Source organism: Lycium barbarum, chromosome 5 (assembly GCF_019175385.1).
Source record: "Lycium barbarum isolate Lr01 chromosome 5, ASM1917538v2, whole genome shotgun sequence".
NCBI lineage: Eukaryota > Viridiplantae > Streptophyta > Magnoliopsida > Solanales > Solanaceae > Lycium > Lycium barbarum.
The window spans coordinates 22,500,691-22,507,947 of NC_083341.1; the positions used below are offsets into that span (position 1 = coordinate 22,500,691).

At 32.6% G+C, this 7,257-nt stretch overlaps 1 long non-coding RNA gene across 1 annotated transcript; it reads left to right on the forward strand.

Annotated features, from left to right (window-relative positions):
• The first annotated feature begins 208 nt into the window (after positions 1 to 208).
• LOC132642384 (uncharacterized) lies at positions 209 to 4,616 on the forward strand. The gene is made up of 3 exons (XR_009583126.1): positions 209 to 301; positions 2,475 to 2,869; positions 3,528 to 4,616. It is a non-coding gene; the product is annotated as an uncharacterized LOC132642384 (long non-coding RNA).
• Positions 4,617 to 7,257: the final 2,641 nt, after the last annotated feature.

Genomic DNA, 7,257 nt, shown 5'->3' on the forward strand with positions numbered 1-7,257 from the left:
TAAATTAGTACCATGTTTGGTTTGAGTTATTAATTAGTACTGGTATAAAATTATACCATAAATTGGGATAATATTATCCCCTTTCCTAGTTGGTATAACTAATACCGGTACTAATATATCTTGGGATAACTTTTCTAAATGACCATCTTGCCCCTTAACTTATTTCATATATACGTATTACGTTGTTCTAGAAAATCCTTTTCTCATCTTCACTTCTCCCTCCAGAGCTTTGGGCACTCAGCTATGGCAGATTGATACTCCAAGAAATCCAACAGATTGATACTCCAATAAATCCATCTCTGTAAGTTAGTCCTTTTATTTTCTTCTCCTTTTCTGTTACTTTACCATGTATCTATTATCATAAAAAATAATAATAAAAAAACCCTTTACCATTCTACTTACAAATTGATAAGTTTTTGGTATCACAAGAAATCTTCTCCCTTCTACTTCATGTTTTCCTCCTCTTTTCAGTTACTTTCCTCTTCTTGTAAATTTTTATTTTTTTGTTAATTATTTTTTCAATTTTGTATGTTTATTGATCACTGAATAAAGTAGCAGGTCTTATTGTTTAGTTTCTCTCAGGAGTAATACCGTGCTAAATCTGAGTTCCTCTTAGATTTCTTCGGTTGTATGCCTCTTATCAGTACTAATGTGGAGAAATGGTTAAACTTTTTTGAAACTGAGAGGAAGATCCACTTTTTTTAATCACTAATGTTGGGGTTTGGATTTTTGTTGTACTGGTTTTCACTTTTTGAAGCTTCGAATCTTTCGATGTTATTTTTATGTTGCTAATGGAGATTTAGCAGGATATTGATGATTTTTACCTTCTTTTGATGTAATGATTCAACTAGAACTATTGTGTTTATTGATAACTATACTATTTCTAATTGTCATCAGTTATAAAAGAGGATCGTATTGCGGTGAAGAACGTAACTCTTTTGTAAAACTTATTTGTTCTGGTGACCAATGGTGACAATGGTGAAATTTATTTGTACATGAGAAGAAAACAAGAACTCAATTTTATATTATGTAATCTATATATTTGAATATATATACTCAGTTTAATAATGATTTTGCAATTTTTAAATGACAAATAGGTGTCTATGGATCCTCAACAATTGTGCGATGTCGAATGCTTTATCATCCTTGAGGAGATTATGGTGCATTCATATGTTGTCTTTATTTGTCTTTTTATGGCTATTTACAGCATAATTTTAAGAAGACAATCTACAAATAGACGGGTCACTCGATACAGCACTGGTGCTAGAATTCATAAAATCCTGTCTCATCTAAATTCTATCATTCACGACAGTGATATTGTATGTATTGACAAGCTTAGGATGGATAGAAAGGCCTTTCACATTTTAGCTTCTTTAGCCACGAATATTGGAGGATTGACAGACACTAACAATATGTCAAGTACTGAAAAGCTAGCAATGTTCTTAAATATTTTGGCTCATCACGAGAAGAACAGGTCTATCAAAGTTGATTATATTAGATCGGGGTGGAGTGTAAGTTAAGCCTTTAATGAATGTCTAAGAGCTATTTTCAAACTAACTTCATTGTTACTTGTTAGTCCTAATCCAGTGGCCGAAGATGCGACTGATGATCTATGGAAATGGTTTAAGGTAGGTAAATTTCAATATAACATTTGATTTACTATAGAAAGATTTAAAAAATTATCATGTAAGGATTTTGTTAATTTATTTTATAGGGTTGTCTAGGTGCGTTGGATGGTACTTACATTCCCATTAGAGTTCGAACTATAGATAAGCCAAGATACAGGACACAGAAAGGAGATATAGCAACTAATGTCTTGGGGGTTTGTGATAGAAATCTTAAATTTACTTATGTCTTACCTGGTTGGGAGGGATCAGCCGCCGATGGTCATGTATTGCGAGATGCTCTTGTACTAAGGAATGGTTTGAAAGTACCCGAGGGTATGCTTTATACAGAAAGACTTGTCTATTCTTATTACCTCAAAAATAGAATAATATTTTAAAGTAACTATATCATTGTTTATATTTTTTAGGCAATTATTATTTATGTGACAGAGGATATACATTTCATTGTACACTTTTGTTTTTGGTGTTCGTCCATTGGAAGATGTAGTAGCTAGTGATATTTTGTGAAGACAAATAGTGAATCTTTTTGTATGTCTCACATTGCTGTTTGTGGAGACAATTCACCTTAATGTATATCTAACAATACCTTTTTGAAGACAAGTAGTGAATCTTTACGTATGTTTTTACTTCTTTTTTTTAATATAAGCAATGTATCTGTGAGTTAGTCTCACATTATTATTTTTCCTGGACAATTTAGTTGTATTTTTTTTTTTTTGATGATGGATAAAATATTTATCAGTGAGTCATAAGTTAGTAAGTGACTTCACATCTTCTTGTTAATGTTCTTAATTATTTGATTGCAAATAGCAAATACTTGCTCATTTCTTGCTATGTTGTTTATTTGATCAGCTTTGGTCGAGATCATATTGACGGAATGAGTAATCACACATCATCTTCTAACCAAGCATCAAAAAGGTCGAGCCGAGCAACACCTCAGAGCCGAAGGTCACGGACACTAGAAGAAGAACGCACTCTTCTTGATGGTTTAAAGGATTTGTTTTTAAGGGTTGGAAAGCGGATAATGGCACCTTTAGGCCCGGATACACGACGGAATTGGAGCTTTATTTAAACAAAATCCATCCTAACTGTGGATTGAAATCTCAACCACATATTAATTCTAAAATGAAAAGAAGAGGGATTACAGGACTATAGCTTTATTAAAAAGTCGTAGTGGTTTGGGCTTTCAATATGGTGAAGGAAGAATTATAGTTGAGGATCCAAGCAAATGGGATGAGTTTGTTAAGGTAATGAAAATTTTATTTTTCATGTCATCGAATATATTGTTAATAAAGTTCCTTAACATGTGATTTCTGTTGCATATGCCAAGTAAAAGAGATATATGACTTTAGTAGTTTGACTCTTTACTATGCTTGTCCTCAAATTTTAAAGTCACAGAGATTACATCCCCAAGTATTAAGAAAGTTATTTATTGAGTCAGAAATGAAAATTTAACTGTCAAAGATATGGAGTTGGATATAATTACAAGAAGAGGCCGATCTAGGATTTTGAAATTTGTGAGTTCCTATAACGAATTCAAGTTAATACACAATAATAACTGGGTTCACAATCTAGAAAAAAGCTACTAGGTACCCGTGAAGTCACATGTTTTATATTGTGAATCCCCCCCCCCCCCCCCCCCCTTGTTGATACTTCACTAACTTAACTAAAAGAAGTAATATTATTTTATGTCAAGACTACTGCCTTAGCTCTATGTTCGGATTGTGAACTTCACTAACTTAACTAAAGGAAGTAATATTGTTTTATGTCAAGACTATAATATCATGTCTATTCTTGGACTTATTCCTTTTGCTGCATCAATTTGTATGGTTTGTGGTATCAATTTGTATAGTTATAAAGTACGTATGTTGATTGAATATGTTGATTTATCCTATGTTATTATAGGCTGATCCAAATGCCAAAGGAATGCAAAACAAGACATGGCCATTGTTCGAGGATTGGGAAGAAATATTTGGAAAAGATAGAGCAACAGGAGAGTTTGTAGAAGGGCCGGAAATGCTGTTGAGGAAATTGTTAGGAGCCAAGGTCAAGGAGTTTCTAATGACAGAAGATTAGGATTTCTTATTGAGTTGATGATGAAGATGATGAAGAAGATGCTAGACATGAACTTGATGTAGCCCCTGGAGAAGCGGAAAATGCTGATGGACCTAGTAGAGCTTCTCAAAGTGCAGATAGAGCTTCTGAAAGTGTACATCCCGAACACCAACAAAACCAACAACAAGGTAAAAATACTAGAAGCTCCTCTTCTAATGTCAATGATAAGGAGAAAAGCAAAAAAGAAAAAGAACAATTGAAGATGTTAACGAGATAGCTTTAAAGGATTTAGTTGATGTTATGAAGGAATTTACGACAAATCACGACAAAACAATGGGTGCTTTAATTGACATGTTTGGGGAGCGTGATGAATCTGAAATTCGTGGAATGTTTTTAGATATCCTTTCATCCCCTGCTTATCAAGAGTTGTATAGTCCAGATCAACAAATCAAAGCATCAGTAGGACTTACTTCTGATGTTAGAAAAATGGATTTGTTCTTACGAATGGGTGAACTTCAACGTCAAAATATAGTGTGGATGATTGTCAATGACATGTTTCCAAGTATATGAATATGATTTTAAGGGTTGGCCATGGGTTGATAGTTTTTGCTAAATTGACGACCTTCAAAAGGGTTAATGATTGTATCTGTTTTTGAAGCCTCAACTCTATAAACTTGATATGGGGTCAGGAAGAGCATGAGGATGCAAATGTCAATGTTATATGTGTGGATGGTTGTCAATGATAGGTTTCCAAGTATATAATATGATTGTACGGGCTGGCCATGGGTTGATAGTTTTTGCTAAATTGACGATCTTCAAAAGGTTTAATGGTTGTATTATATTTTGATGCCTCAGCTCTATAAACTTGATATGTGACGGAGAAGAGCTTGAGGATGCAAATGTAAATATTATATATGAATGCTAATCATGTATTTTGAACTTTTCTTATGGTATGGTATTGTGTGTATGTTTCTACAAATCTTAGTTTCAGTTTTTGCACTCATTTTTCTACAGTTTCTGCATTTTTTGCATCATTTTTGCACAGTTTCTAAATTTTTTGCATCATTTCTGCACAGTTTCTGCATCATTTTTGCACAGTTTCTGCATCATTTTTGCACAGTTTCTGCATAATTTCTACATCATTTTTGCACAGTTTCTGCATTTTTTGGCTTCAGTTTTTGCATTTTTCTGCATAATTTCTGCATCATTTTTATACATTTTTTGCATTTTCTGCATCATTTTTGCACAATTTTGCATTTTTTGCATCAGTTTTGCATAGTTTTGCATTTTCTGCATAATTTTTGCACAGTTTCTGCATTTTTTGCATCATTTTTGCACAATTTCTGCATTTTTTGGCTTCAGTTTTTGCATTTTTCTGCATAATTTTTGCATTTTCTGCATCATTTTTGTGCAGTTTCTGCATTTGCTGCATCATTTTTGCACAGTTTCTGCATTTTCTGCACAATTTCTGCACAGTTTCTGCATTTTTTGGCTTTAGTTTTTGCATTTTTCCGCACAGTTTTTGCATTTTCTGCATAGTTTCTGCACTCATTTCTGCACATTTTTTGCATTTTCTGCATAGTTTCTACACTCATTTTTGCACAATTTCTGCAATTTTTGGCTTTAGCTTTTGTATTTTCTTCATTTATTTTTGCATTTTTATTTATAGTTTCTGCATTTTCTGCATCATTTTTGCACAGTTTCTGCCCATTTCCAGCATTTTTCTGTATAAGTTTAGTACTGCTTATGCCCAATTCCTGCATTTCCAGCACTTAGTTTTAGTTTTAGTTTCTATTTTTTTTGGTTTCTAGGCAACCAATTTACTAGCTTGAGTTACTAACCAAAGTTGTAAGAAGAAGAAAAAAAAAAAAAAAGGAAACAAACAAGTGAGAGTTCATTATAATGGGTAATTTATAACCTATGCACCAGTTGGATCTCTTGCATGTTTTTGCACTTATGCACAATAAGCCATTGGAATATCAAGATTAAAATTGGACATGAAAACTTTATCCAGATTTATCCAACTTCAAACCAAACACATGCTTTGGATTATACATGGTCTATCCCCCTTTAATCCAATGAACCAAATAAAGGACTAGTACTAAATAATCCAGGGATTATTTAGTCCCAGGACTATAATTCCAGCATAAGTTTGTCCGCGTACCAAACGACCACTAAGGGTTCAGCCGTAGGAGAGATTCTGGGCATTTCTCCAACTACTTACTGGTTTGCTTTCTCATCCCTCTAGTTGTGATAAAAACATGAATTTCTAACGTAGAAAATTAGGTTAAAAAATATCACCAAAATACAATACTTACCTTTTCTGTAAGAAATTAAATTATGTTAAAAAAAAGATTTTCCTAAAATTTATAACGTCAGTAGGAAGAAGTTAAGAAAATTTTCCTAAAATTCCTAACTAAATAAAAAAAGGAAACCTTTTCAAGAAGGAATCAAACTTCCAACATGAAACTAAAAGGAACTAAGTTGTGTTCAAATTAAAAAAAAAATATTCCTAAATTCCTTTCGTAATATGGTATTTTCCTAGTCTAAATCATTGTTTTAAAAGGCAGTGTCAGGACTCATCCCGGGGCAGGGCAGTGGCAAAACGCCCTGGGGCTAACGTGCGGAGCTTAGTTCCTATGAGGTTTACGCCCTAAGCGCCCAACCGTACGCCTTAAACACGCCTAACGCCCAACGCCCCGGGCTCGCCTAACAGTTCTTACACAAATTATATTTTAAATTCCTTAATTAAAATCATTCACCCTCATAATTGTTTAACAAAATAATGATACTTAATAGTTTTTCATCTATAGAAATAGAAGATTGGGTGTAACTCATATAACAAGTCGTAGTATTGGATATTTACTATTTGAGAACGTCGTGAGGGTGAATATCACTTATTTTTTTTTTAAAAAAACACATAGCGGAATTGTAAATTTTCACTTGTCATTGGTCATAAGTCCCATGTATCAGAATTATCATATAATTTTATTTTTTGTTCATGAAGAAGTTATGTTTTAATTGTAATATTGATAAATTTTATTGATTATTTGCTTATAGGGAGATAAAATGAATAGTATGATAGTAATAGTGTTTTAAGAAACTGTGTTTTTTTCCGTGTTTGAAAGTTAAAATGTTAGAATTGTTTTGCATTTCATAATAGCTTTTATTTCATTGTATTGTTTATACTTGTAAAATTATGTTATATATAATTATAAGTTATAAGCGGTGTATAATGGGCTTTGATCATTTTTTTTTGTGAGGATCAAGCGCGCGCGCGCGCTCACACACACACACACACACACATATATATATATATATATATTTCATTTATTTACAGTTTTCTTTTATTTTTTTATGTAATTTTACTTATTTAAAAATATTTATTATAATTATATTATTTTAAGAAATACTAAAAATTAAATACTCATGGGGCTTACGCTTCGTGCCTCGAGGCTTACGCCTCATTGAAGTGTATGTAAAACACCCCGCCTTTTAAAACACTGGTCTAAACTATGGTAATTGCCATTGTTATGGTAATATTTAAATTAACACGAGTAAAAAAAAAAAGACCTATCAT